Consider the following 21,351-nt stretch of genomic DNA (forward strand, 5'->3'; position numbering starts at 1 on the left):
AAAAATACAACTTTGGGTACAATTTTACAAAGGGGTTTATTAAACAACACAGGATTATTTACACTAAGTATGGAAGGGGAGGGTACACTGTTACATTATAGGATTGTTGATATACAGAGAGATACTTCTCAGCAAACATAAATATTGGGAATGAATAGATTAGAATCCACACCAACCGGGACTTAGGTTCGCCACAATACTCTACCCTTCATTGGTAACTACAAAGGTGGCATGGGTTTTAGCAATATAAGGTTCTGACACTTAAACACTTTACAAATAGGGGACAAAGTTGATGTTGTAAGACCACGTGTTACAGAAAGTTGAGTGAATGAATCAAAACACAAAATACCGCCTACACACAGGGTTCCATAAATAACCTTAGCTTTAAAACTGCCTATCCCTAACTAACACAGGGACGGAACACCGATACAGCACGTACGAGATACAGTGCACTTATCGTTAATGTAGGAAACCGCCGCAGGCCACACAAGTGATGACTGCCTTCTCCTGACTGCCGCTCCTGACCAAGTAAATGAGACAGCTAGCACATCTTTGTCCAACCGCCCGCTTCCAAAAATGTTTCATACACATTTGTGTCTCCCAATAGTTCATTTATATGTCTTATAAATGTTTTTCAGGCTGTTTTTCAACATTTAACACTGTTGTTCCTATATATTTTCCAGCACTAAATATGCTTTTTAAATATGTTTTTTCTCTGATGTTTACACTGTTCTGGGGATGAAGCTTTCCTGCTATGACTGTTATGCCCATGTGCAGAACTGATATTGTACTGGTGAGGATTCCAAATGCAAGAGTTCCAGACTGTTTTTAAACATTTAATACTGTCATTCCTACGTCTCTCACCTGGGTTATACACTTCACGAGGTTCTCTCTTACATCTAGCCTGACAATCTGTCTACACCCAGTCTAGCCTGACAATCTGTCTACACCCAGTCTAGCCTGACAATCTGTCTACACCCAGTTTGTCTATCTTGACAATCTTTGTAGACTTCCAGTTTGTCTAGCCTGACAACATGTCAAGTCTGACAGCCTGTCAAGCTTGGCAGTATTTTTAACCTGACAGTCTGCAGAGCCTGGCAGTATTTTTAACCTGACAGTCTGCGAAGCCTGGCAGTATTTTTAACCTGACAGTCTGCAGAGCCTGGCAGTATTTTTAACCTGACAGTCTGCGAAGCCTGGCAGTATTTTTAACCTGGCAGTCTGCGGAGCTTGGCAGTATTTTTAACCTGACAGTCTGCAGAGCCTGGCAGTATTTTTAGCCTGACAGTCTGCAGAGCCTGGCAGTATTTTTAGCCTGACAGTCTGCGAAGCCTGGCAGTATTTTTAACCTGACAGTCTGCGGAGCTTGGCAGTATTTTTAACCTGACAGTCTGCAAAGCCTGGCAGTATTTTTAACCTGATGGTCTATCAAGCCTGGCAGTATTTTTAACCTGACAGTCTGCAAAGCCTGGCAGTATGTCTAGCCTGACTGCCTTTCTAGACTTCCATCTTTTGTAGCCTAAGAGCATGTCAAGCATGATAGCATGTCTAGCCTGACAGCCTTATATTGTCTATGCTCTTTGGGCTGATTTCACAAAGGAATTAACTAATTTTAACCTATGATATGATGGGACAACTTTTCCACAAGTCTGTGAGCTCTGTCCTTCCATCATAAGCAAATCTGCACATCCCCCGCTCCAGCAAACTGTTGTTCCTCAAATCAGGTGAGTAAAATCTGGCCTGGAAAGTGTGGGGTTCCAACCGCAAATTCGCTGCAATGAGGTTCATTGAATCGAGGTTCCACTGAACATCACTTGGCCAACCCTCTGATAGAGGCATAGCAATGGAAAAATACCAAGGTTCAGACACCAAACAAGCAGCGCCTGAAGCCAAGACTGAGCTGGCCACCGAACCAGAAGGATCACCTACCTCTGGTAGTACTCCAACCTGGCTAAGATCCAGGGCAACAGCTGGGGAAGTGGGGCAAGAGGTACAGGAACTCCCACCCTGACCAGTCCAGCTGAAAGACATCCTCCTCACGAAATCTAAACCCTCCACAGCGCATGTCACATTTGTGAATACCCATCAGGACTCACCCGTTGAATAGCTTGAGGAGCTACTGAGGGACCCTCCAGGTGGGTACCTTGAGGAGCTACTGAGGGACCCTCCAGGTGGGTACCTTGAGCTACTGAGGGACCCTCCAGGTGGCTACCTTGAGGAACTACTGAGGTACCCTCCAGGTGGGTACCTTGAGGAACTACTGAGGGACCCTCCAGGTGGGTACCCTGAGCTACGGAAGGACCCTCCAGGTGGTTACCTTGAGGAACTACTGAGGGACCCTCCAGGTGGGTACCTTGAGCTACTGAAGGACCCTCCAGGTGGTTACCTTGAGGAACTACTGAGGGACCCTCCAGGTGGGTACCTTGAGCTACTGAAGGACCCTCCAGGTGGGTACCTTGAGTAGCTACTGAGAGACCCTCCAGGTGGGTACCTTGAGGAGCTACTGAGAGACCCTCTAGGTGGGTACCTTGAGGAGCTACTGAGAGACCCTCTAGGTGGGTACCTTGAGGAGCTACTGAGAGACCCACTAGATGGGTAACTTGAGAACCTACTGAAGTACCCTCCAGGTGGGTAGCTTGTGGAGCTTCTGACTGATCCACTTTAGAGACTGTCATAATTTCTGTAATGCCTAGTTATTTCACTGATTTTAATATGTATAATATTTTCCCCAGTTGCATGATTATCAAGTTTGTGTGGAGAGAGAGAAGTCGTCTACACTGTGTGAAGCCCTAGAACATCAAAAAGAGGAAAATAGAGTCCTCTTGTCACAAGTTGGAGCCCGCTATGAAGATTTGCTCACAGATGTTCAAGAACATGCTAAAGCTCAGATACACGAGTATAAAAAAGTAAGCTTATATTTCTTATATCAACTAAGATAATGTGAGGGAATGGATGAGGCTTAGGAAAGGTGTCTTGTTCAGAACATATTTAGTCGCCAGTGCAGCGTGATCTTTTTCATTAATACATGTTTATATTTTTTTCTGTTTGAGACAGATTTCAAATATTAGTAATATATTGTATGTATTGTAGTGTAAAATAAAAATCTGTTGACACAATACATTTTAAAATAATGCAGAATGACCTAGCATAGCTAAAACAAACCAGCGTTAAATGCAATGAAATGCCAGTTTCTGGGTGAGCCCTGGAGGTTCCCTAAAGCTATCCTACTGATATATTGTTGTGCTATCCTATTTAGAGTCATCAGTCGCAGAGTTCTTGTTGCCTACGTGGGACCAGAGCCAGAACCTGGCCTCCTCAGGGAGGCACAGGGAGTAATGGTTTATGGACACTTTATATTTTGTTTTATTTATATATACAAGAGTTCTTACATTCTTGTACAGCCACGAGCACCCATAGCATTTCGGGCAAGACCTTTATCCAAATATTCCCTGGAGGCTACAGTTAAGGATTGGCGCCCAGTAAATCCTCCCTGGCCAGGATTCAAACCCAGGCCAAAGCGCTTGCGAAATGCCAGGCGAGTGTCTCACCACTATGCCACGGGGACTGCTGTATAAAGTATATCATTCTTCCCATCGACCAGGGAAGGAACCCAGAAAGGTAGGTACAGGGGTACCTCGGTTTAAGAGTTTAATCCGTTCCTGGAGACGGCTCGTAACCTGAAAACTCATAAAGAGAAGCTAATTTCCCAATAAGAAATAATGGGAATGAATTGGTCCCTTCTTGACTACCCAAAAACCTCACTTCAAACTAAATTTTATACCTAATTCATCGAAATCTACACTACAAAAGTATGTTCAAGTTATTACTTACCCTTGCTGATGACTGCTGTTGGCGTATGGAAAGTCCCCTATTCCATTATAACATCAGGCAGTGAAGGCATCACTGGTGTGCTCTTTCTGGCACGTTTTGCCTGCATACCACTAGGACTTGCTTATCTTACTAAGAATCTGTCTAAAGACACTTGTTTTTCCCTACATTTTAACACTTGTCTGTAGTAAGACATTACATTGTCATTTAAAAGGTCAATGCAACGGCCTGCTACAGCTTTATCTGGGCGAGTTTTTTCAACAAAACTTTGCAGTTCTTCCCATTCTTCACACATTTTCTTAATGAAGAAGGGACATCCTCTACTGCCTCTACTCACAACTATTTTCTTAGGTTGAACTTTCTTTCACTTTTGAACACTGGCTTTCTTGGGACCCATGGTGAGATATATAATAAAAAAATTTATGCTCAAATAGCAAAAAATCTGAAAAGAAACAGTAAATCCTTGTGAAGAATTCAGGGGGGGGATAGTCACTGGGCACGAGGCACTGGTAAACTGAGGGGCGATCACTGTGTCACCATGCACTAGGTCAGCCCGTAAGCGTATCAACTCCCTCGTATCCCGATACAAATTTTCCGAGCAAATCCTGCTCGTAACCTGAAAAATTCGTAACCAGGGGCGCTTGTAAGCCAAGGTACCTCTGTAAAACAAAACAGGCCACTGTCTGGTGGGAAATTGCGACCTACATCCTCAAAGAAGCAAAATAACTCCCCCAGAAAGAAAACAAACAAGGAATACTTCATCCAACTAGCCCCTCGTAGGGGGGAGGAACTGCGCTACCCACCCCTCCAGTTCTTGAATGATGAAAGCCGCCGATCGGAGGGAGGGAGAACCAGGCTCCCTACCCTATAGTTCTTGAATAATGAAAGACGCTGACCAGAGGGAGGGAGAACCAGGCTCCCTACCCAATAGTTCTTGAGTAATGAAAGCCGCCGACCGGAGGGAGGGAGAGCGCCAAGAAGCCTCTGGGGCTCACCCAAAAACTAGCATATCATTACCTTCAATGCTAATTTTCTGTAGGGAGCCCAGACAGCTCTCTGATGCTATCTACCAACAGTAGATAGCTGGTATGATATGCTAGATATGCTGGTAATAAGAAAGGATTAGAATGCAGTTACCAACATCCCAAAAAATGTTTAAATATGCTTAGGAAAGGTGAGTGTCGATTTGGATCAATATGTAGGTTTTTCCATCCTGACATGTGCCAAACCTCACTGGAGGACAGAAAATGCTATGACCTCAGCTGCCCACACTTTCACGTGAAAGGCACGGAACGCTACATAAAGAGCGGCAAGCAGGATAATGAATTTGGAGGAAACTCTATAAATTTTTTATACCAGACCAAAAGAGAATACAAAAGGAGGAGCATGGAGAGTGTATGGAACTGGATGCCAGATCCACTTGCATTCCAGAATTACAGATACAATTACACACCGAAAGGGAACTACAACGACGACAGGCAACTGCCCTACAACAATCAGTACTGGTCAGAACAAACTCATTATGTCCACGCATAATGGGCTTGCCGGAAAAGTCTCCCATTCAAACTATCACTAATAGAGTAACCTCATTCATCTTTGCCAACATACAAGGACTGAAAACAAGAACAAACAACAAAGTACAGTTCATAAATGGCCTCCTCACGGAGTCAAATGCAGTATTTGGAGCTTTCACAGAAACCCATGCAGGGTTGGACAGTGAGATCTGGATTCCAGGATATAACCTATACAGGTGTGATAGGAAAATTAGGTCACATGGAGGAGTGGGTCTGTATATTAGGGAAGACCTTGTATACTCGGAGCTCCTAAACGTTACAAATGAGGTGGTAGAGGTACTGAGATTAAAAATAGAGAAAATAAATTTAGTGATTATTCTAATATACAAACTGCCAGATGCAACGGCAGAGGAATTCACAGAACAGATAAACAAAATAGAGAATAGCCTTGATAATTTGGAGAACCCGATACCTGATATTATCTTCCTAGGTGACTTCAACTTGCTTAGTCTCAGGTGGAAAATAGCAAACAATAATATTATACCAGGAAATCTATCGGGACCTAACCAACCACAGATTAGAGAACTACTTAGATTCTGTGACAAATTTTCACTTAATCAGCAGATATTGGAGCCAATGAGAAATGAAAATATTTTAGATCTGGTCTTTACGAACAATGAAGACATTATCAGAGACATTACGATATCAGATACCACATACTCAGATCACAAGCTCATTGAAGTGCAAACGACCATCAATACTCTGAATAGACCTAAAACGTTGATAAAGCGAGAGGGGATTCAGTAAATTCAATTTTAATAATAAAAGGATAGACTGGGAGATAATAAACAGGGAACTTACAAACATTCCATGGGAAACTGTTCTAAGTAATACAAGTCCTACAGAAGGAATAGAAAAACTGACTTCGGAAGCGTATCAAGTCTGTCTGAAACATGTTCCTTTGAGGGAAGCCAAAAAGAGATCCAACGTAGAAAGAGAACGCAGACAACACTATAAACGCAGGAAAAAAATATCGGAACTGCTTATGCAGACACGAATTTCCCGTCGAAGAAGGAATAATTTAAATAGGGAGATTGAAGAAATCGAGCGGAAATTGAAACACTCATATGAAACTGAAGAAAGGCAGTTAGAACAGAAAGCAATTCAGGAAATAAAGAAAAATCCAAAATATTTCTTCACATATGCAAAATCAAAAGCAAAAACCACTGCCAGTATTGGACCTATCTGTACAAGTGAAGGTTCATACACGGAGGATGACAAAGAAATTAGTAAAATCCTAAAAAAGCAGTATGAGGACATGTTTAGCACTCCAATAAACAACATGAAAGTGGAAGATCCAGACAATTTCTTTATGCGGGATATTCAAACCCCTGTAGATATAACTGATATCAACACGAGCGCACTAAATTTTGAAAGAGAAATTGAAAACATGCCCATGCACTCGGCCCCAGGTCCAGACTCATGGAATTCAATATTTATAAAGAAATGCAAAGTGCTGGTAGCACAGGCACTCAGTATAGTGTGGAGGAAGAGCTTGGACACGGGGGAGATACCAGATGCACTTAAAGTAGCAGACATAGCCCCTCTACACTAGGGAGGGAGCAAAGCATTGGCAAAGAATTATAGACCAGTTGCACTAACATCGCACATCATAAAAGTATTTGAGAGAGTGATTAGGAGTCAGGTCACCAATTTCATGGAGACCAATGACCTTCACAACCCAGGCCAACATAGATTTCGAGCGGGAAGATCGTGCCTCTCACAGCTACTTGAGCACTACGACAAAGTCACTGAGGAATTAGAAGAAAAACAGAATGCTGATGTGATATACACGGACTTCGCAAAGGCTTTCGATAAATGTAACCATGGCGTGATAGCACACAAAATGAAGTAAATGGGAATAACTGGTAAAGTAGGATGCTGGATACTCAGTTTTCTGTCAAACAGGACTCAACGAGTAACGGTCAACCATATAAAATCTAGTCCAAGTGCAGTTAAAAGCTCTGTACCTCAGGGTACAGTCCTTGCACCACTGCTTTTCCTTATTCTCATATCAGATATAGACAAAAATACAAGTCACAGCTTCATATCATCCTTTGCAGATGACACAAAAATCAGTATGAAAATTACCTCGGCTGAAGACATTGAAAAACTTCAAGCTGATATTAATAAAGTTTTCGACTGGGCATCAGAAAATAACATGATGTTTAACAGTGATAAATTCCAGGTACTCAGGTACGGTAAAAATGAGGACCTTAAACATAATACAGAGTACAAAATACAATCAAATGTACCCATAGTAGGAAAACAGCATGTAAAGGATTTGGGAATAATAATGTCTGACGACCTAACGTTTAAGGAGTATAACCAAGCAAATATTGCGACAGCCAGAAAAATGATAGGATGGATTACGAGAACTTTCAAATCCAGGGATCCCATCACAATGGTTGTACTCTTCAAGTCACTTGTGTTGTCCCGTCTTGAGTACTGCTCAGTACTCACTTACCCCTTCAGAGCAGGAGAGATTGCTGAAATAGAGGGAATACAGAGGACATATACGGCACGCATAGACGCAATAAAGCACCTAAATTATTGGGATCGTCTCAAAGCCCTCCAAATGTACTTACTCACTAGAAAGAAGACGAGAGAGATATCAAATAATATACACCTGGAAGATACTGGAAGGCCAAGTACCAAATCTACACAGTAAAATAACAACGTACTGGAGTGAACGATATGGAAGAAAATGCAGAATAGAACCAGTGAAGAGCAGAGGTGCCATAGGCACAATCAGAGAACACTGTATAAACATCAGAGGTCCGCAGTTGTTCAACATCCTCCCAGCAAGCATAAGAAATATTGCCGGAACAACCGTGGACATCTTCAAGAGGAAACTAGATCTATTCCTCCAAGGAATGCCGGACCAACCGGGCTGTGGTGGGTATGTGGGCCTGCGGGCTGCTCCAAGCAACAGCCTAGTGGACCAAACTCTCACAAGTCAAGCCTGGCCTCGGGCCAGGCTTGGGGAGTAGAAGAACTCCCAGAACCCCATCAACCAGGTATCAACTAGAGAAGGAAAACGGGGACTACCAGGGAGGCGGCAGCACCACAGAACTCAGTGCAAGGAACAGAAATATAGCTGCTTAGGCCTGGGACATTCATGAGGTACCTAAAAGAGTGACAAGCTTCCTAACATCATGGGCATCAGGGTAGATCACAGGCTAGCTAGACTTAATGATACTGCAGACAACCTGGGACACACGAGCCCTGGAACAGGGAAACCGGATCAATCCAGAGCACATTCGCCAACACAGAACCAGTGGCCCGCAGGCAGCACTACCAGACATAGCATGTCATGTATCCCCGACCGAACCAACTAAGCATTCACAACCAATGGACCCCTCCAGAAGGCCACCTTTCCATTCTTCGCCAGAAACAAAGGAATCTGTTGCAAACGAACAACTCCTGGGTGCCAGAAAAGAGCATAAAGCTCCCCAACCCAACCCATAGAGGTCAAAGCCAATAAAAACAAAGATTTCCAGAAGCAATCACAAACTGAAGGGCCCACCACAAACCGAGGAGAAGAAATAAATAAAAGAACCCAATCCAGAGAACAAGAAGACTCGGGCAGAGCATTGAGCAGGCTGGAAGTGAAAAAATGCAGAGGTCATGTGGAATGGAGCAGAAATGACATCCACCTCAAACGCAAGCTGCAGTGGCTTGCGTTTGGGGTGGATAGTGGAGTGCTCCACAAATACAGCACGATGAGAAGCAATAGTATTCGGCATGAGATGCTGTTCCAAGAAAAGTTAAAAGAGGAAGTAACAAACACACTGGCATCTCTCCTGGCATTTTACTAGCACTTTGGCCTGGGTTTGTATCCTGGCTGGGGAGGATTTGTTGCCAATCCTTAACTGTAGCCTCTGTTCACCCAGCAGTGAATGTATACCTGGTTGTTAAACGATTTGGCGGGTTGTATTCCGGGAAAAATTAGGATTAAGGACTTGGCTGAAACACAGTGCATGCTAGTGGCTGTACAATAATGTAAGAACTCTTGTATATGAAAAGAAAGGACAAAATAACCTTGTTTTGACAAGGACAACCAAAACTTCCAACAAAACTTGACGAAGAGAAAGAAAATACAGTAGTGGAAAGCCCACCAAGAAACCTCATACTGTCACAGCAAGATCACAGGTGGAACACCATCAAAGAAGCCACTTAATCACTATACTAGTGGTTAAACACATGCGCCAGAAAGACCAGACGCATGTTGCAAAGCAAAAAGTCCAACCAGCGAGGTACCTCGCCTGCTCAACCTACTGAAAGAGGTGTAGCCGCAGAAAAATTCCCGTGTTCGAGCACCGAGCAAGCAGTGCCTGAAACCATGGCTGGGCTGGTCATCATGGGATCAGGGAAATCACCCTCCCTTGATAGGATATGAGCCAAGCCAGAACCCATAGCAACAGCTGGACTGGGGAAAAAAGGTACAGAAACCCCTCACCTCGACCAGTCCTGCCAAAAAGCATCCACCGCGAGAGCTTCGCAGTCGGGAACAGCGCCACGTACACAGGAAGGTGCCGAGACCAAGCCGACATGAAGAGGTCCACCTCTGGGTGCCTGTACATCCTGCAAAGCCAAACGAAGGAGGCGGCGTTGACTACATAGACTGGAGGACCTCCCTAACTTCGGACATATATTCTTTCTTTGTTAGATGACTCAGCTGGTGCCCCCTCTACTAGTCGCAGCACCGTTTGACGAATCCATTTTAAAATTGTGTTAGATTAGTCTGTTGGAGACTAAATTAGGCTTGACAAAGCGTCATTTTTATTCTCAAGAAAGGCAAAGAACTCGGGGTGACATGATAGAGGTGTACAGGTGGATATTAATTATGTACCAAAAGTATCAACACAAAATAGATTTTCTGGTTAGCTTGTCCCAAACTCTGTTAATACCCTAGCAGATCCTCCATCTGTCATTGAATCTTCCATTGTTGTTGTTGTTGTGATTTCCTCCATAGAATCGTACTTCGTCTTAGTCTGGTCTCAATTGTTTCTGTTGTAGTAATTGTTGCCGTTCCAGCCTCTTGTTGTTGTTGCGATTGTTCCACCTGCCAATGTTGTTCCTGCCGCCTCTGTTGTTATACACAATGTTCCTCAAGTTGTTTCCGTAGTATCTGTTGTTGGCGTTGCCACTGACATCTGTTCTGTTTTGATTCTAGAGTGCCTCTGGGCTCTGTTGTTCTCCAGATTCTAGAAGAAGTTACCGTTATTATTGTTGCCATACCTATCATAGTTATTCTCCTGTTGGTTCCACCTTGGTCTGCTATCTGACCTTCTACTGCTCATTCTTGGCCTGCTATCTGAGTGACCTCTGTTTTGTTTCCACAGGTTGTTCCGTTCATTGTTATTACCCGGGCCTCCTTGTCCCTGCAGTAGTTGCTGTTACGGTCTGTCCCTTCTGTTTCGTCTGCCTGCAAGAGCACTGATCTTGGTCTTGTTGGTTGCTGGTTGTGGCAGTGGTCTAGTTTTCTGGTTTTACTTGGGGCTGTCTTCCAGGATGCCTGTTATCATGTTGGATATACTTCTATCGTCCCTTTTTGACGGTTCGATACGAAGTTGGCATATCTATGGTTTGCCTGCCCAGAACAGATCTCTAGGATGCAATCATAGTTCTTGTGGTACCCTCCTACCTTGGGGCAAAATCTATGTCTATTAATTTCCCATATAAGTTTTCCCACTTCCCCTTGTTTTAGTTTAGCTTAGGGTCCACCACCCTGTGACCCAGCATCTTCCGAAAGTCAATCCGAAGGCAGCTCCAGAAGACCGAAGAATCACAAGACAGAGGCCAGGTGGCTGTGAGTCCGCAAATCTTCCCCCACCAAAGCAGTCGAAAAAGAAGAGACGGGTGCATGGAGCAACACCAGAACAACATCACGAGGAAGCGCAGGGGCAAAAAGGCACTCATTGAGAAACTCGAGAAAGCCTCCCAAGTACACCTGCAACACAGTGGTAACCTCCCGCCACTCAAGTGTGTGGATAAGACAAAAGTCACGCCAAACCTCAAGGAAAAAGAAGGGACAGTCTGCCAGCTAGAAAGACTCCGGAATCTTGTAATGCACCCAATACAGGGAAGGAGAAGTGAACTCAAAGCCAGATCCATCACAGAGGCATAAACCAGATTCCACAGGAGGTAAGCACCGAGCGCCTTCCGAATCTCCGTAGGGAAATCCAAGAGGAAGAAAACCTTTGGAAAATAAGTCTGAGGAACCAAAAGACAGCCGGAAATGAACCCAGGGGGATCTCCACCCAACTCAAATTCATAAAGGGGAGGAGGGTATGAAACCCCCCCCCCCCACCTCCCCCTCTCCTGCAGAAGAAGCCCCTGAGCAGAGGGGTGCAAGGGACCAAGTGGGATCAAACAGAACCCAAGAGCTCCACTCAGATTCCCACCCGAGCCCCGGAAACCAACTTCATAGACCCTGGGGCAGATCCCTCATCCCCGCCCACCACCCCTGAGGGAAAGGCTTTCAAGAAGGGGCAACTTAGGGGCAACTTCTTACCCCAGGGCTGGTGCAACTTGGACACCTTAGCAGGAAGGAGAGGCTCAATTACCTCTACACCTACATAAGAAGGGTAAGCCCCCAAAGCCACCCGAGCCTCACCCTGAGCTAAACCCTGCTATGACCAACGCCCCCAAGTCGTTGGGGTCGAAGTGACCAATGCCCCCAAACTCAAAAAAAAAAAAAAAAAAACTTAAGGGAGTCAGTTCTGGGGATTCCAAGTGGGCAACCAATCTGGCCCATTCTAAGATAGAAAACTTGTCATGCAACACAGCATCTGCCTGACCGCACAGAATATCAGATAAGGGATGAGTGAATTGGAGCAAGTCCCACAAGACTCCAGGTCGTAGGTGTCTCCGACCCAACAGGCAGAATGGATGATCGTCACCCTGAGGAAGGGGTGACGAACCTTTGAATTCACCCAAAATGAGAGTGGTCTCGCAAAAAGTATCTACGGTACGACCGAGCCCACTGGGGTTTTCTGAGGCCTGTAGGGTGAATGAGCTCTACAGGAAGCTCATGCACTGGGGCCAGTAAACCTTATCAATGCAGGTAAACTTACCACAAGCAGCCGCTGTAAAGCCTTGGGGGGGGCAACAGAATTGGACCACCACAACATCCTAGGCAGAGCCTAATGAGGTTTATTGCGTGTTTTGCAGTCCTCTGCAAAACACGCAATAAACGCCAGTAAACCAAAACAAAAACAAAACAAAAAAATTAATTCCACAACAGCTAACAGGCAGTTGGAGAGAAACATTGCCCTCCGGATGATACTTTAAGCAGGCTGCGATTGCCACAGTGCACCCCGCCAGCCGATAAATACTTCCCCTACCCAGGCTAAGGCAGAAAGCCCAAGTCCCACGACTTGCCCCAAGGGTGAAGACAACCACAATCAAGGAAGTCCTCTAGCGCAGCAGTCGCCAACCAGTGATCCTCGAAACAATTTGATTTGTGTATTGTATGTAACTGTGCATTTATTTTAACTGGTTTAATTAACCCTTAAAGTGCGCATCACATCATATGACGTGTTGGACGTTGTTCCAGTCAACTGTGCATCACGTCATATGATGTGTTGGAGTACTACGCAAGATTTAAACGGCCCGCGGATACACGGGGTTCACCACACCTTCATCAGGGCTCTTGTAAACAGACGCCATTTTTTTTTAAAATCGTGGGCCAAACTCTCGGGTGTTATTGGCCTCGGTATTGAGTGAACAACCAAGCCTGACGCACGCAGCATGAGCTAACAGCACTGCTGTTCAGCTTGTGACCACAGCATCGCCTAAAAATGCCAAAATATACTTGTTCATGCTATTATGTAGCGATGATATTATTTTCAGAAGCCCCTGACTGTGATAAAATTGACCAGGGTTCTGATAATAGCAGGATTGTGGTGATATTTAGTGCTGTGCGCCATGGAGGGAGGAGTAATGCTGTGGGAGGGAGGCTGGTGGCGATGTCTTCTGACTGTGTGTGGCCACCTTTTATTGACTGCACTCACCATACCAGCTTAGTGGTTCGCTATGGTGAACACAAATGTTGATACTTATATATAACGTGTGTATAGAGGGTATAAACAGCAAGAGAAGGTTTGGAGCCGCCATTTTGGTGAGGGCGGTGGCGTCGTCTGCACGACGCCACCGTGCAGACGACGGTGTTGTTTACTGGTTACCACGATGGTCTTTGGGCACCATACCAGTTTATTTGTACAAGTATGGTGAATAAAACGGGTAGATATTTATATATAATGTGTGTATATAGCGTAATAACACCACACAGTATTGTTGGAGGAAAAATATTAGTGCGTCTGACCTTGAGGGCGGCAGCCATCAGCTGACTGTGCGAGATCATACTCTTTGTGCCTTTACTCACCATACAAGCTTAGATGTGCATTTATGGTGAACAAAACATGTAGATACTTATATATAACGTCTGTATATAGTGAATTATAGAAAAAACAGTATTGTGGGAGGAGAATGTGGGTGAGTCAGATGACTGGAGGGAGGGTGGGAGTGGCTGGCTGGTTCACGGCGGTCATTACTTTTTGACTCATAATAGCTACTTAGTGGTTTGTTATAGTGAACAAAACATGCAGATACTTATATATAACTTGTGCTTATAGTGTAATAACCGACAAAGTATTTGTTCACTGATTGATGAACATAATTGAATCAACAATATGCACACCATATTTTTGAGTACATCAATGATTCACTCATTTTATTATATAAATATATCAAACTACACACTATTGAATAATATTACAGCAGAAAAACTATGAAAAATCAATCAGAGACATTGAAATAATTAGGTAATTATCTCTTTGTGGCAACTCCGGCCTGACAGCTAGCGAGCAACAGACCGCCTGGGACGCATGCTGAGTCAGCGCCTATAATTTGCCAGACTTCCCCACCCTATAGCGGGCAATATATGCCACTTACGATTTTTTTATTATTTTTCCCGTGATCAGTGAACACAAATTAACAGGTAAGGAAGAAAAAATAATTTTTTTTTTTTCAAAATGACATGCGCCTGTGGGGATGACAGGATATTAAACCCCAAGCATGTTAATTTAACCCTCAAACCGCGCATATCATATATAAATGATATCAGTGACAAAACCGAAACCGCACACATCATTTATATATGATTTCGTGTCTAGCACTATAATTTAAACGCCCCGCCTGGGATAGGGGCAGCTATAGTACAGCCACGACCGATAGTTGCCAGATGCCACCTAGAAAAAAAATCCAGGCCAACATTCTTGGGTGTTACAGCGTCAGTATTGAGCAAGCCACCAAGGCTGGCGCAGCACGAGCTCACAGCACCGCTGTTCAGCTTGTGACCACAGCATCGCCTACAAATGCCATAATATATATGATACTGCTATTATTTAGCAGTGATAGTATTACTGAAGCCCCCTGACTGTGATAAAACTGACCAGGATTCTGATAATAGCAGGATTGTGGTGATATTTAGCGCTGTGCTCCATGGAGGGAGGAGTAAGGCTGTGGAGAGAGGGTTGTGGCATTGTCTTCTAACTGTGTGTGGCCACCTTATATTGACTGCATTCACCATACCAGCTTAGTGGTTCACTATGGTGAACACAAATGTAGATACTTATATATAACGTGTGTATAGTGTGAGATAACAGCGAGAGTAGGTAGATTGGGAGCCGCCATTTTGGTGAGGGAGGAGCGTTGTCTGCACGACTTGGCATGTTGTTTACTGGTGGCCACTATGGTCTTTGGGCACCATACCAACTTATTTGTACAGGTATGGTGAATAAAACAGGTAGATACTTATATATAATATGTGTATATAGCATAATAACACCACAAACAATATTGTTGGAGGAGAAATATTAGTGCATCTGGCCCTGAGTGTGGCCGCCGATCAGCTGACTATTTGAGTAACTACGTCTTTGTGCCTTTACTCACCATACAAGCTTCGATGTACAGTTATAGTGAACAAAACATGTAAATACGTATATATAACGTCTGTGTATAGTGAATAAATGCAAAAACAGTATTGTGGGAGGAGAATGAGGGCAAGTGAGGTGGTGTTGAGGGAGGGAGTGGCAGTGAGTGGCTTGCTGGTGTTTGGCGGTCACTCCTCGTTGCTTTTTGACTCGCATGGTGTCAAAACATGGTGTCAGTTCGTTATGGTGAACAAAACATGCAGATACTTATATATAACCTGTGTATATAGTGTAACAACAGCAAAACTATTTGTTTATTGTTTTATGAACATCATAATTGATTCACTAATATGCACACCATAATTTTGAGTACAGCGATGGTTCACACATTTTATTATATAAATATACCACAATTCACTGTATGGAATAATATTACTGCAAAAAACTAAGAAAAAATCAATCAGAGACATTGAAATAATTAGGTAATAATATATTTGTGGCAACTGCCGTCTGACAGCTCCGGCGGAGTAGACCTCGTCTAGCGAAGGCTCTGCCAACACACCCTTTTTTGCCACACTTCCCTACCCTATTGCGGCTAAAATATGCCACCTACGATTTTTTTGTTATTTTTTCCTTGATCAGGGAACAAAAATGAACACTTCTATAAGACGAAAGAATTTTTTGGATTTTTTTGTGTTGCACCTGTGGGTGTGAATTCCATTTGGGCCCCTAGCGGTTTGAGGGTTAACTAAGCTCCCTGACTGATCAACCCCCGACGACACTCATGGATCCATTTGGGTACAGTTTTTCATCAAATTCTGGCGCATGCACGGGCCGCACTGAGTTTAACATGTGTGAGAAAGCTGTATGAACGCGCAAGCCATAGATCAATAAGAATTCTTTGACCCAGCCTATGGCTTGCGCGTTCATGCAGCTTTCTCTCACATGTTAAACTCAGTGCGGCCTGTGCATACGGCAGAATTTGATGAAAAACTGTACCCAAATGGATCCATGAGTGTCGTCGGGGGTTGATCAGTCAGGGAGCTTAGTTAATAAGCACCAGGACTGACCAATCCTTATAGACGATCATTGGTGCGGTGGTCACGGTACTGTGTACGTTTAGGGGTGATCCTGGACGGCATGGGTTCGAATCCTGGCCGGGTCAAAGAGTTCTTAGTGATCTATGGCTTGCGCGTTCATGCAGCTTTCTCTCTCTCACACACACACACACACATTATATATATATATATATATATATATATATATATATATATATATATATATATATATATATATATATATATATATATATATATATATATATATATATATATGTCGTACCTAGTAGCCAGAACTCACTTCTATGCCTACTATGCAAGGCCCAATTTGCCTAATAAGCAAAGTTTTCCTGAATTAATATAATTTCTCTAATTGTTTTCTTATGAAATGATAAAGCTACCCATTTCATTACGAATGAGGTGAATTTTTTTTTATTGGAGTTAAAATTAACGTAGATATATGACCGAACCTAACCAACCCTACCTAACCTAACCTAACCTATCTTTATAGGTTAGGTTAGGTTAGGTAGCGGAAAAAGTTAGGTTAGGTTAGGTTAGGTAGGTTAGGTAGTCGAAAAACAATTAATTCATGAAAACTTGGCTTATTAGGCAAATCGGGCCTTGCGTAGTAGGCATAGAAGTGAGTTCTGGCTACTAGGTACGACATATATATATATATATATATATATATATATACAGTATTTATATATATATATATATATATATATATATATATATATATATATATGTATATATATATATATATATATATATATATATACAGTATTTATATATATATATAATATATATATATATATGTCGTACCTAGTAGCCAGAACGCACTTCTCAGCCTACTATGCAAGGCCAGATTTGCCTAATAAGCCAAGTTTTCATGAATTAATATATTTTCTCTAATTTTTTTCTTATGAAATGATAAAGCTACCCATTTCATTACGTATGAGGTCAATTTTTTGTTATTGGAGTTAAAATTAACGTAGATATATGACCGAACCTAACCAACCCTACCTAACCTAACCTAACCTATCTTTATAGGTTAGGTTAGGTAGCCGAAAAAGTTAGGTTAGGTAGTCGAAAAATAATTAATTCATGAAAACTTGGCTTATTAGGCAAATCGGGCCTTGCATAGTAGGCATAGAAGTGCGTTCTGGCTACTAGGTACGACATATATATATATATATATATATATATATATATATATATATATATATATATATATATATATATATATATATATATATATATATATATATATGCAAACAAGCCTGAATGGTCCCCAGGACTATATACAACTGAAAACTCACACCCCAGAAGTGACTCGAACCCATACTCCCACAACTGGTATGTACAGGGACGCCTTAATCCGCTTGACCATCACGACCGGACATAAGGAAGTGATAGCCGAGGCTATATGAACCACTTCCCCGCCGGCACTTGGATGGTAATCTTGGGCATAGCATTTTATCAAATCACCTCATTCTTTGGGGCACACGTGAGGAAACACAAATGCAAACAAGCCTGAATGGTCCCCAGGACTATATACAACTGAAAACTCACACCCCAGAAGTGACTCGAACCCATACTCCCACAACTGGTATGTACAGGGACGCCTTAATCCGCTTGACCATCACGACCGGACATAAGGAAGTGATAGCCGAGGCTATATGAACCACTTCCCCGCCGGCACTCGGATGGTAATCTTGGGCATAGCATTTTATCAAATCACCTCATTCTTTGGGGCACACGTGAGGAAACACAAATGCAAACAAGCCTGAATGGTCCCCAGGACTATATACAACTGAAAACTCACACCCCAGAAGTGACTCGAACCCATACTCCCACAACTGGTATGTACAGGGACGCCTTAATCCGCTTGACCATCACGACCGGACATAAGGAAGTGATAGCCGAGGCTATATGAACCACTTCCCCGCCGGCACTCGGATGGTAATCTTGGGCATAGCATTTTATCAAATCACCTCATTCTTTGGGGCACACGTGAGGAAACACAAATGCAAACAAGCCTGAATGGTCCCCAGGACTATATACAACTGAAAACTCACACCCCAGAAGTGACTCGAACCCATACTCCCACAACTGGTATGTACAGGGACGCCTTAATCCGCTTGACCATCACGACCGGACATAAGGAAGTGATAGCCGAGGCTATATGAACCACTTCCCCGCCGGCACTCGGATGGTAATCTTGGGCATAGCATTTTATCAAATCACCTCATTCTTTGGGGCACACGTGAGGAAACACAAATGCAAACAAGCCTGAATGGTCCCCAGGACTATATACAACTGAAAACTCACACCCCAGAAGTGACTCGAACCCATACTCCCACAACTGGTATGTACAGGGACGCCTTAATCCGCTTGACCATCACGACCGGACATAAGGAAGTGATAGCCGAGGCTATATGAACCACTTCCCCGCCGGCACTCGGATGGTAATCTTGGGCATAGCATTTTATCAAATCACCTCATTCTTTGGGGCACACGTGAGGAAACACAAATGCAAACAAGCCTGAATGGTCCCCAGGACTATATACAACTGAAGGGGTGTGAGTTTTCAGTTGTATATAGTCCTGGGGACCATTCAGGCTTGTTTGCATTTGTGTTTCCTCACGTGTGCCCCAAAGAATGAGGTGATTTGATAAAATGCTATGCCCAAGATTACCATCCGAGTGCCGGCGGGGAAGTGGTTCATATAGCCTCGGCTATCACTTCCTTATGTCCGGTCGTGATGGTCAAGCGGATTAAGGCGTCCCTGTACATACCAGTTGTGGGAGTATGGGTTCGAGTCACTTCTGGGGTGTGAGTTTTCAGTTGTATATAGTCCTGGGGACCATTCAGGCTTGTTTGCATTTGTGTTTCCTCACGTGTGCCCCAAAGAATGAGGTGATTTGATAAAATGCTATGCCCAAGATTACCATCCGAGTGCCGGCGGGGAAGTGGTTCATATAGCCTCGGCTATCACTTCCTTATGTCCGGTCGTGATGGTCAAGCGGATTAAGGCGTCCCTGTACATACCAGTTGTGGGAGTATGGGTTCGAGTCACTTCTGGGGTGTGAGTTTTCAGTTGTATATAGTCCTGGGGACCATTCAGGCTTGTTTGCATTTGTGTTTCCTCACGTGTGCCCCAAAGAATGAGGTGATTTGATAAAATGCTATGCCCAAGATTACCATCCGAGTGCCGGCGGGGAAGTGGTTCATATAGCCTCGGCTATCACTTCCTTATGTCCGGTCGTGATGGTCAAGCGGATTAAGGCGTCCCTGTACATACCAGTTGTGGGAGTATGGGTTCGAGTCACTTCTGGGGTGTGAGTTTTCAGTTATATATATATATATATATATTACAACCTCGATTCAACGTACTATATGGGACCACCCCCAGTTCGTTGGAGCGTTGGATTCGTTGCAAGAGGTGACCTTCAAGAGGAGTTTGCGTCAGTGTCTTTTTTTTTTCTTGTACACAATAAAAATGCATTGTATCATATTACTTACTGTACCTATATTTTACTACTCTACTAAAAATACTGTAGTTCATGTATTTACCTTATTGTTGGAGTTATGTCCATCTTGAAGTTTTGTGAAGTTGTGAATGCTCTACAGTAAATAGGTACTGTACTGCAGTGCATTAAGCCATTAGCACTGTATTATTAAAAGTGGTTTTGCTGTATGTTGAGTACTACAATACAGTTCTTGAAAACTATTGTACATTAGAATTATTGCAACTTTAATTTTAACACTATGTACACACTTAAATTTAACACTTATTCTAATTGTTCACTTCACACACGATGTTTTTAGATGTTTGCATCAGCTTTGCTGGTGCTCGCTGCTGCTGTGTTGGCTTCTGCTGCTTTTGTGCTGGTGCTGGGTACAGCTGTGCTGGTGCTGGGTACGGCTGTGCTGGTGCTGGGTACGGCTGTGCTGATGCTGGGTACGGCTGTGCTGGTGCTGGGTACGGCTGTACTGGTGCTGGGTACGGCTGTGCTGGTGCTGGGTACGGCTGTGCTGGTGCTGGGTACGGCTGTGCTGGTGCTGGGTACGGCTGTGCTGGTGCTGGGTACGGTTGTGCTGGTGCTCGGAACGGCTGTGCTGGTGCTGGGTACGGCTGTGCTGGTGCTGGGTACGGTTGTGCTGGTGCTGGGAACGGCTGTGCTGGTGCTGGGTACGGCTGTGCTGATTGATTTGCTGCTAGTTCGTGAATATTGACTCATTTTCATTTGTTTCCTTCTTTGTGTCATGTCCTTGAGACAAATATCTTTCATCGTCCTTAGGTGTTGATGAAAGCCTGGTAGCTCTGGATTGTCAGTTTGTGAAACAATATCAAGGAGTTTTTCAACATAGAACAATGCGTCAGCACACGAAGCAGATTGTAAACTGCTATCATTCTCATCGTCATCTTCCTTTCCTTCGTCGTCAACAGTGTCAGTAACATTTTGTATAATCTCATCATCTGTTAAATGACCATTGATTAAATGATTTATTAATTTTATTATTTCGAAGCCGTAGTCACTGAACTGTGGCGACGAATTGAAACGAGAAACGCATGGTGTGTGTACAGGGATTAGACCCGTCCACTCGCTCACGCTGGAGTTGTTCCAATAACAAATAATTTCTCAAATAGCAGATGTCTATCATATTACAGTATATTTTCGGTTTTATTTAGTTTAGTTTAATTAGGATAATAAAAAGCTATTAAAGCATTGGTTTCAGAAATGATTTATTAGTCTGAAACTTTCAAAGTTATGGGTCACTGAACTATAACGACACAGACGAAGGAAAACCAAGTGAGGTTTACAGAACAGTATTCCCTTATCTGTCCACCCTCACTCGCCTTGTTTTATCACAGAAAATGTCTATAAGGAGATTTTACGACATGTAGCTAGCTAATCACGCTTCAGCCTTTAAATTAATTTA

General features: G+C 43.4%; 1 long non-coding RNA gene across 1 annotated transcript in view; it reads left to right on the forward strand.

Annotated features, from left to right (window-relative positions):
* Window positions 1-1,208: 1,208 nt before the first annotated feature.
* The window catches only part of LOC138364165 (uncharacterized), a 48,014-nt gene continuing 27,871 nt past the window's right edge, over window positions 1,209-21,351 (forward strand). Inside the window, exon 1 of the long non-coding RNA XR_011228336.1 lies at window positions 1,209-2,906. This is a non-coding gene — a long non-coding RNA (uncharacterized lncRNA). The remainder of the gene's footprint in view (window positions 2,907-21,351) is intronic.

This window comes from Procambarus clarkii, chromosome 12 (assembly GCF_040958095.1).
Source record: "Procambarus clarkii isolate CNS0578487 chromosome 12, FALCON_Pclarkii_2.0, whole genome shotgun sequence".
In the NCBI taxonomy this organism is placed as follows: Eukaryota; Metazoa; Arthropoda; class Malacostraca; order Decapoda; family Cambaridae; genus Procambarus; species Procambarus clarkii.